Source organism: Cynara cardunculus, unplaced genomic scaffold (assembly GCF_001531365.2).
Source record: "Cynara cardunculus var. scolymus isolate 2C unplaced genomic scaffold, CcrdV1 Un_Scaffold_1081, whole genome shotgun sequence".
In the NCBI taxonomy this organism is placed as follows: Eukaryota; Viridiplantae; Streptophyta; class Magnoliopsida; order Asterales; family Asteraceae; genus Cynara; species Cynara cardunculus.
In genome coordinates, this window is record NW_020200675.1 from 92,304 (window position 1) to 102,785 (window position 10,482).

Sequence of the window (10,482 nt, forward strand, 5' to 3'; positions counted from 1 at the left end):
ACCATCTTTCCGCTTATCCAAAATTTTGAGCAACAAAAACGTTGCACGAAATTACATTTTACATAATTGGTTAAAAAATCGACATCGGTTATAAAAAAAAATGTCGTATAAAAACCAATATATCATACTCGATAACAAGATATGAAAAGTAAGACATACGTAAACCCGATCTAAAACATTACGTAATATAAAATTATTTTTATTTGTTGGATACATTACATAAGTACGGGTGTTAATGTTTGGTCGACATAAATTAGACCGGCTAAACCAAAATAATTTGACCAAGTTGACTGCTCGATGAGATCAAATATTTATTTTATTTAAGAAAATACGATAGTTATTAAATATAAGTATTGTGTTTCTTTATAAATACAAAACGTCCCTATCATAATTTTGTTTCAATTTGAGCCATTCATGCATCCATCAAGAAAATGCCAAAAGAGATGTGAACAAAAAGAGTCAAAAAAAAAACAACGTATTAAATAACCGGCTAGGGTAGTTGATGACAGTCGTGTGCATCGGGCTGGAATCAAACTAGACATCGAACCAAAACATGTAATTAAACTGAAAAGGTGAAAACCAAGTTGGTCTAAACCGTGCAGCGATAATTCAATATGGGGTTGGAACCAATTTAGTACTAAAATAGACGATTGAATAAATCATATACTGGGGTTTTTTCAATTTAAAAAAAATATAAACTTAATTTTTTTTAAAATACGGGTTCGGTCTCAAAGTTCAAACTAATTTGGGTTGAACCAAAAAATGGTTTTCAAAAAACTCATGTAATCGAATCGAACAAAGGCAATTCTAGTCTTATCATGATTCGGTTAATAACAAGACAATTCAAGTATTTTATTTTACATTATTTTTAGAGAAATTACCAAAATGATCATTTTATACATAGTACGCTAACAAAATGACCATTTTTCAGGATTTTTCACAAAATGACCATTTTTCAGGATTTTTCACAAAATGACCATCAAATTTTTTGGGGCGATTTTGAATATAAGGTATGGATGGATCTTACATGTATACCATTTGGGAAACAAAAATCATATATTATATCTGATATATATGAAATCACCCTCATTTTGTCCAAATCGCCTCATGGGGGTGATTTTGACTTATATTCCGTCTTTTAGTTAATACAACTTATGACACAAGGTTTTGACGCATCAAGGACGATTTGACGAGATATCGGGGGAGATTTTCATTGGTATTTTGTCTTTTTAAGACCAAATGTAATATACATATAAATCTTGTAGTATTCTCTACAAAATTTTAGTGATCAAAACACTTCTACTCTCATAACCTTTAATCCTTAAACACAATCTACTATCACAACCCTTAACACAAATATATATATAAAATCAAAACGTAAATTCCACAAAATTGTAGTTTAATCATTAAAATGTTTAAAAAAATATTAATTGCTTGATGGATAAATACATGACACCACCCTCTCAACCACTCAACTTTGACGTTTTAACATTTCTTTTTAATGATGCGTCCACAACCCCTCATCATCATCTTTCCTTTTGTCATTACAAACCAATTGAGTCAACTTCAACAACTCCTCTCCACTCCAAATAAATCCACATTTTTAGGGATTTATAATTATAATTTTTTTAAAAAAATATTCTCGTATCGTTAACATCGTTATAGTACTCGTTAATGCCTCTATTAGCGTTTTTTCGGTGTCTTTTATTTTATGACTGTGTCGTCTTTTCTTAACCCTGTATTTTCCTTTGCTTTTGGTCTCTTATACCACCTTGTCGGTTTTCTTGTTAATAAATTTGCGGTCTTTCAAAAAAAGTATCGATGTGATACTGATGTACGTTTGATGAAACTTGTCGTTTTTTTGAAAATACATGTATTAGAGTATGTATTTTTTTTAACTACAGACCGTTAAATAAATAATATACATCCTAAAAATATGTTTTTCAAAATAAGATTTGAATAAAATTACAATTATTTTTATACAAATTTGCTCTCTTGAAAAACCGTGAAAAATACATAAAGCAACATTCAAGTCATTCGCACATTAAAAAAGGAATCAGTTGACAATAACAGAAGTCGATGGATGTGACCCGACCGACTCAAAGTTACAAAAGAATTAGTTTAATATAATTTATCTGAAATTGGGTTAAAAAAAGCTGTCCAGATGTGAAACATAATGGAACCTTTTATTAGACTTTCTATGCCAAGAAAAAACCGAACAGTGTAAATTTTATCTCTTAATTTGAAGCTAGAGACTGGAAAATTTTGGTAACAATTAACATTTGTTTTGATTATTTTTAAAACTATGTTTTTCAGTCTAGATGATTTGTGTAATACAATGGCCTAAAGTGTAGTTCATGATGCAAACTGGAAGCTAAAAATGATGATAAGTGCGTTCTGGAAACCTCGTATTTTTAATCAAATTACGATCCACATTTTTTAGCGGTTTACTGTCGAGATATAGAGTTCCTAGATATTACTGAAAATGATAAATAGACAAAATAGGCGTATGTTTGTTGTATTTGTACGATAACTAGGTGCTTGGCCGTTTTGAGCTTAAATGTCGATGATGAATTTGATGTAACTTGTTGTAATTAAACGCAAGTACATACGACGATATGGCATATATTGTGTTATGGAAGTGATGCAAAATGCTTTTGAAGTTTGTAGTGAGACGTTTAGGGTCGAGAGCAATACGTGTGTGTGTGTGTGTATATATATATATATATAGGGGCCTAATCAAATGAGAACTAATTAGTTTGTGGTAACTGTGAGAACCAATATTAACCACAAATCAATAGATAAATTAGGAAATTTATAATTTTGGTAATTTTGAATTAAAATATTAATGCAAGGATATTTTTGGTATTTTAAATTTTTTCTCCCTCCTCTCTTCTCTCTCCGGCCACCGTCCTCCGGCCACCGTCCTCCGGTGATACTACAATGGTATCACAATGCATCATATATGTGCTTGGGTATCACATTGATGTCGTTTGTGTGGTCGATCAAAGATGTAACACAGTGGTATCATTATGCATCTTATATATTATTAGGTATCACAATGTATCTTTTGTTTAACATAGTCAATATTTTTAGGTATCACAGTGGTATCATAGTGGTATCACCGGAGGACGGTGGCCGGAGAACGGTGGCCGGAGAGAGGAGAGTTTTAAAATACCAAAAATATCCTTGCATTAAGATTTTAATTTAAATATACCAAATTTATAAATTTCCTAATTTATCTATTGATTTGTGGTTTATATTGGTTCTCACAGTTACCACAAACAACTCAGTTCTCCCTTGAATAGGCCCCTATATATATATATATATATATATATATATATATATGTCCTGTCTTTAAGATTCGTCTTTAAAATATGTTTTATTATTGTCAATATCTTGAAAAAATTCTTAAAATAATGAATGGTCATTGAATTTTCAAAGGTCTTTTACTTGCGTAAAATTCTTATTTTTTTTAGTCACACCAACTATCCTTTCGTTCAATAGATACAAAATTCGACAAAGCTAAATGCTCGATAATTAATGATCTCTGATATAACGTAAAAACGATGATATATTTTCAACTTATTGATCCGTTGGACTCCCTCAATTTTGACTTCAATTGGTAATTTAAACGATAATTAAATAAAACCAATATGATTAATATCACTATATAAATACTTAACAATCAATTGAGACATATTTACATAAATTATAAGAATTTGAATATTTATAAAAGATAATTAAAGTTTATTAATTAGAATCGAACTTTTTATATTGTAAAATAATCAAGATATTTATGAAACCACATATTTATTATAAGAGATAAGATTGATTTGTGTAAATTACTTAATTTGTATTTGAAAGAAACTACCTCGCCTCTCTCTCGAGTCCATTATTGTTTAAAATGGGCCAAAAAATAAAACATAAAAAATTAAATTCCCAAATAATATGATTAAAAGGTTTAAACAGTAGCCCATATGAATAATGAAAACTCAATTGGGCCAAGACCCAAGGTCAATTAAGGCCCAGTTACATATAAAAAGTAGAGATAATCAAAGTGGACCAACCCATATTGTAATCAAAACCGGTTAAAACCGACCCATTAGGAATGGTTTATTCAGTTCAAAATAACCGATTAATCAGTTAAAAGAGTTTGACATAGCTATTTTGAAAAGCTGTTAATCAGTAGATAATAACACATTCATAGATGTTTAACGGCAACACAAGATTTCTCCATTTGATGGCTCAATGCCGAATTTTCCCTCCATTGTAAGTAGACAATAACACAGTTTTATCTTGTGCCTTTCGTTTCCTATAAACAAGAACCACCAAGTTGAAATGCTCTCAATTATCAGATTTTTGACCATGCACGCCGATGACTTGCATAATAGGATTGAAATCAATTACTAATAGCTAACTTTATCTATTTTTTTAAAATTTACAGACTCTGTTCTTATTTAGTTTGAGTTTGTTAATTGTTTAAGCATGATGCCTAAAAAACATTTGTCTCGAAGTGAGAAAAAGAAAAAAAGAAAAAAGAAAATTGGTTGAGCAATTAGTACAATCACAAAAAGGAGCCATGGATAAATTTGTTGAAGGCGTAGACACCTCTAACGAAAATTTAGATGAACATAATGTTGAACATCCAAATGTTGAACAATCTACCTTTTTTTTATATTTATGTCCCAATAATTGGGATAATCTTGACGATAAGATCGAAGTTGTTTTGTATGAGTTATTTATATCATATACGTTTATTATAGATTTTTTTTTCACGAAGGACCTAAATTGCCCAAGACCCATAAAATGTCGGGAACAACCTATATATATATATATATATATATATATATATAGATAGATTTGGGATCATTTTAGACCATCTTGTTTTCGTAAAATCCGTGAGACCATATTTTTACATTTAAAACTTCACATACTGTAAAGGTAATCTTCACAGTGTTCTTGCTGTGAAGGTTCAGATTCCTTTTACCTTTACAATATTTTGTTGTTATATATATGTATATATCATGTTTCAATAACGTCATCACATTCATGGTTTCATTTTATTACTAAACTGAACGCTTAATTGGTCACAACTAGAGGAAGATTCGTATATACGAATTCTAAACCTGTTGAGATTTTATCAAATTCATTTGAAAAGTAAAAATTTCCGTATGCTAATCGTGAGTCTTTAACTTGGGTAGAGAATATAGCTTTCACAGGTCTATGATCYGATAACTTCGATTCACTTCTCGTGTATAGAATTTGCTTTAGTTCCTTCCCCGACCATATTATCCTATCACACCTATAATACATTCACAAATGCAAATTTAGAAGCATACRATATAGAGAAATAATGGTAACGATATGAATATTTCAAAGCATACCATGCGGGTGCACGTTTCATTTCTTGATTCTTCACAAAGTATTCGTCGGAATCCGGAAGATACTTGTAAGTAGGTGCAAAATCGATTGTTCCCTCATGCCATGCTCCAAACTGACCATCCAAACTGACCATCCACGAGCTCCGTTCGCAACTGCATTTCATCGGTTCCGTTAAATATGAACGTAAGTTTAAAAAAAATATACAATTTATATGATTTTAGTTAATTACCTGATCATATTCAAGAAGTTTCTTCCAATCCTTTTTGTCTACCAATGATCTTGTTTCCTTTTCCGGTAAAGAAATCCGGTAATTCAAGTCTCCGAACACCACCACCCGACTATTATCAAGGCAAAAGGTTATAAAAAATCTGTTTAGTAAATTTTCTTGTTGTGCGTCCAACAAGAACAATATAAGACTCCCAACAAGAACAAAGCAAGACCACCAACAAGAACAAGACAAGAACCCCCCAACTTGATATCTTGATTGTTAATTGACCTATTTGCAGCACACACTGATATTTTCGTTCGAAATATAAAATATAAAAATTATACACCTCGATAAATTAGTAAAACGTCAACTGAAAATCAATCTGAATAAGTTATCTTTATTCGGTTAACTGAACCGCTTAATCCCAAAAGGAAAACCCAAAGCCRTTTTCATCCAGATGAATTATTTGGTTTTRWTTTTTTTTCTACACCCTTAAATATGCCTCCAACTATAAAAGTTTTTAAATCCGTMGCTGATTAAAAATCTCTCTCATGTGGGAAAACAAAACGTTGTATTTTTTAGATCAAGTAATAAAAAAAGTATATAATAGAAAAAATAACCGACTAAATCACGAAGTAACGGTCAAGTTTATTAAAAAAATTACACACACCTAATGGTTTTGACTTTTTATCAACTCGTTTGTCATCAAAGAAATCCTTTAATTAGTTACCACCATTAGAAACAATTATAAGCGATGAAAATTAGCGACATAAAAAATCTCTCGTTGATCAGCTACAGATCAGTAAAGGATTGGTCAAAATTCAGTTCCATCGTTGATCCCCCAAAACTGGTTGTTTGTTGGTTCCCTCGCAGTTTTCTCGCAAATCAGCGAGGGATCAACGACGAATTAGTCAGTTTTCTCGTTGATCCGTCGCTGGAAGTTTTATCTCGCTGATAACATTACATACGAGGTTTTGACCGATGTATGATCAGCGGAAGATTTTTCCCTTACCGATTATCTTCATTTTTGTAGTGCTATATATTTAATATTAATTACAATCAAGAATAATATAATCCAAATGTAAAGATACTTTTCATAGCTAAGATATTTTGTTAAAAGGATCTCCAGCGATCTTGTCCGTCGATGAAAATTTCAGTTTTAATAGTGTTTTTTATATATTTTAATATATATGATTAAAATAAATTATCAGTAATAGTTATATATTCTAATCACGTGGATTATGTAGTTTTGAATATAAGACAATACGGTATCAATAATATCAAAATAATAAAACTCAATTTATTCATATTTATTTATTTAAAAAAAACTAAAATAATATCTATTAAATTAAAGATATTTTATACTAATTAATAAGTAATGAATAATATATAATATCCGCAAAGGGTTTGGTCATTACTTCACACTCACGCTCTACTTATTCACCTTATAGTTTATATATACAACAATAATAATATTAATTAATAATTAAATTTAAAACCAAAATAAATAGTTATATATATATATATATAGATGAATTTTAAATAAATAAAAACAAAATATCGTGAAAAAGAAAAGAATACGAAGTTAAAATAAGGTTTATATGTGAATCATTTAAAAAATTCAAAAAAAATATATTTGAATACATATATATATGTGTATAATGAAATATATTAAACTAACACATACGTACTCATGGTCCAAAATCCTTTTTGGCAAGCGAATTGAGGACCCTTTGGTTGACGAAAAACTTGTACGTGAAAATATCTCATTGGCATTGGAATTTCTGTTTCGTTCATCGCCTTCTCCCCCTCCTGATGCTAGATGACTACATACAAAGCAGAAGCTTGTATCGTGCAACTGAAACCGAATTGAAACCGAACCCTGTGATACAAGAACGAACAAATTAAACCCTGATTAATACTTAGAGAGTAAATAATATAACAAATAAATGACACCAATTAATAAGATTCTGAGGAGACATATTTCCTCCTAAAAATTAAAATATCATATGAAAAGTTATAGAAACCATGCTACTTTACGTGCATGATTTGGAAATAATGTGCTTTGTAGTAATTAAAGACAAACACACATGATTCACGATCGTACGTAGAATTTTGATCCAAGTATAATGATACCTTATTTCCTAAGCAACCCATGATGCCACAACCTACGCATGATACGTTAGGGTTTCGGATAAATGGATGAAGATCACTTCGAACCCAAACCGATATCAGTAAACCGACCATTTGTTTGCTCATGAGACACCGGAAATCATGTTGGAAATCGCTACTTTCGGTATCTGATTTGGTAACATTATCCGAGCTCAAGTGGCCTCTTCTTGATTTCTTGTTTAGGGTTTTTCTGATCAAAGCATTCCATTTCGTGGAAACCTTCTTGTTTTCCAATCCAAGAACATTAGAGGCATTTAGAGGCACCACTTCTTGAAACCTTAAAAACAACAAGCATGCATATCGAATATATCATATATATGATTACTGCCCTTGAAAAAAAATTCATGAAAAACTAAGGATTAATGAATACCCAAGAACATATATATGGCAACAAGTGTTGTGTGTATCCAGCAAGCCGTCGATATTCAAGTCTTCTGAGGGAGTTTCACCTCCGACATTCCAAGAACTAACGAAAATACTTCAAATTGGGAAATAAAAAAGCAAAGATTTCATTAATGACAGTAGCCGATTAATGAATTCCTGAAGAAAATGAAAGATATTATAGTAATGAAATGGGTTTAATTAATGAATGAATCATACTTGTAGTTGTGTGTCCCCTGGTTTTCCGGCAAGATGATAGGATCAGCAGCGGGTGCTTCAAGATCCGATGGCAGAAGATGAAGCAAAGATTCTGAGGCTCTGGGGAAATCGGCCACAAAGTTATTGTTGCTCAACGTTTTCCTTAGTATCTTGCTTGCTACCATTCTTGGCCACATCACCTTAATTATACATACACGTATTTGTTAGCATCAAACTGTACATATATATATATATATATATATATATATCTTTCATGTTAGTGTTTTCTTGCATGTTTGTCTGTTCTGTGTGTGTGTGTGTGAGAGAGAGAGAGAGAGAGAGAGAGAGAGAGAGAGACTTCTCCTGGCATGGCAATTGGCAAATGGCGATCAGAACCCAGAAGAAGGGAAGATGTTGGAAAGAGAATGTTGGAGAGATGAAGAATTAGTAGAACAGGATATAAAAGGAGAGGGAAAACTGATTAAAATCATGCAGAGACTGCAACTTGGAATTTAAAATCTTAAATGATGTCAACATAAGAGAAAAAAAAATCATATCTAACTAAGGGGTGATTTAGATTGCTTATAAAAACAAATTATTGATTTATTCCGGTGTGAAACCGGTAATAAACACTTTCGAGTGTTCGGATAAACAACTTATACCAGTGTCAAACCGGTGATAAAGAGTTTTTGAAGAAGTTAAACTCTTCTGACTTATAATAAGTTAATAAGTGCTTTTGTAGAAAAGCATAAGTTGTTTCAAATAAGCAATCCCAAACACCTCCTAAGTAACTATCGTAATTTGAATTTTATCTCATCAAATTTATGAATACGTTTGGGTTTTTTTGGTATTTTATTTGAAATCTTTAGTGTAATCAGTTTGTACGATTCATATATAAAACACCCTCTTCATTTGCCCGACAAATATATAGATCTTTTAAATAGTAAATGCGACTCATAAAAACTTATATCATCTAACAATAATTGATCATGATATTTTGTTTCATATTGAACACACTGATAACTCTGTGAGAATATATGAATCTTCGTTTAAATTAATCTTCAGAAGAACCATTATGAAAAGAAAGAAGGTTCCAACATAAATTTATTATAGTGTTTTTATATATGATGTACAATTGTTTAGTCATATAATAATTAAACTAAATTTTATAGAATAGTCTATTATGATATTTAAATATTTTTGACGGTCTATAAACCTGATTTTGATGTATTGATGGTTAATTACATATATATAGAGAGAGGTTGGTTCAAATAGAAACCAACCATATGATACAAACTATGAAAACCGATCTTGACCAATCAGATTCTTTCTTCACTTTAGGTTCAAATCTAAATTATAAATTAATGATAAGGGTAATTTGRTAATTCAACCTTTTYGTRAMCCCCAATAATTAATTGGGAGTTACAAATCTKAAAAGATACATCTAATTGTYYATGAGATTTTTATGATTTCTTTATTATTTCATGTTCATGGTATTCATTTCAATTGATTTTATACATATATTGAAATTGGTTGTCTAAATGTACAAGATTTTCGTTTCGTCCAAGATACATGGAGAATCCTATTGTAAAAGAATAYCAGAATAATGAAAACGATAAACGCTTGCAGTCTATGTTCATATCTGCACACATGCACAACRATCCTTGATTTTGAAAATGTTCATATATGTGCATCACTTGCAGTCTATGTTCATATATGTTCACCATATGAACAACTTGTTTTAATTGAAAGACACAATCGTTGTTCACACGAATCCGTGACGATGTCATATGGTATGACATTGAAAAACATCACACCAAATGAACATAGTGTTTACATTGTAAAACACAGATGCTGTTCACACGAACATAGGGCCGACATGTGAACATATATGAACATATGAACATAATGTTTACATTGCAAGACATAGATGCTGTTCACACGAGCATATGGCCGACATGTAAACATGAATTGTGAATATGTTCATAATCGATCGTAGGTTACAAATCGGCTGGAGAATATCGGGTTCACAATGCGTGAGGATTTATTAACAAAATACCCTGTGAACAATTGTTCATAAGCAGCCCAATTAATTTAATGATTAATTRATTATTTTTTAATACTCATTTAATAATGAC

General features: G+C 30.8%; 1 pseudogene; it reads right to left on the reverse strand.

The window, feature by feature from the left end:
• Positions 1 to 5,048: 5,048 nt before the first annotated feature.
• On the reverse strand, positions 5,049 to 8,766 carry LOC112502211 (annotated as a pseudogene).
• Positions 8,767 to 10,482: the final 1,716 nt, after the last annotated feature.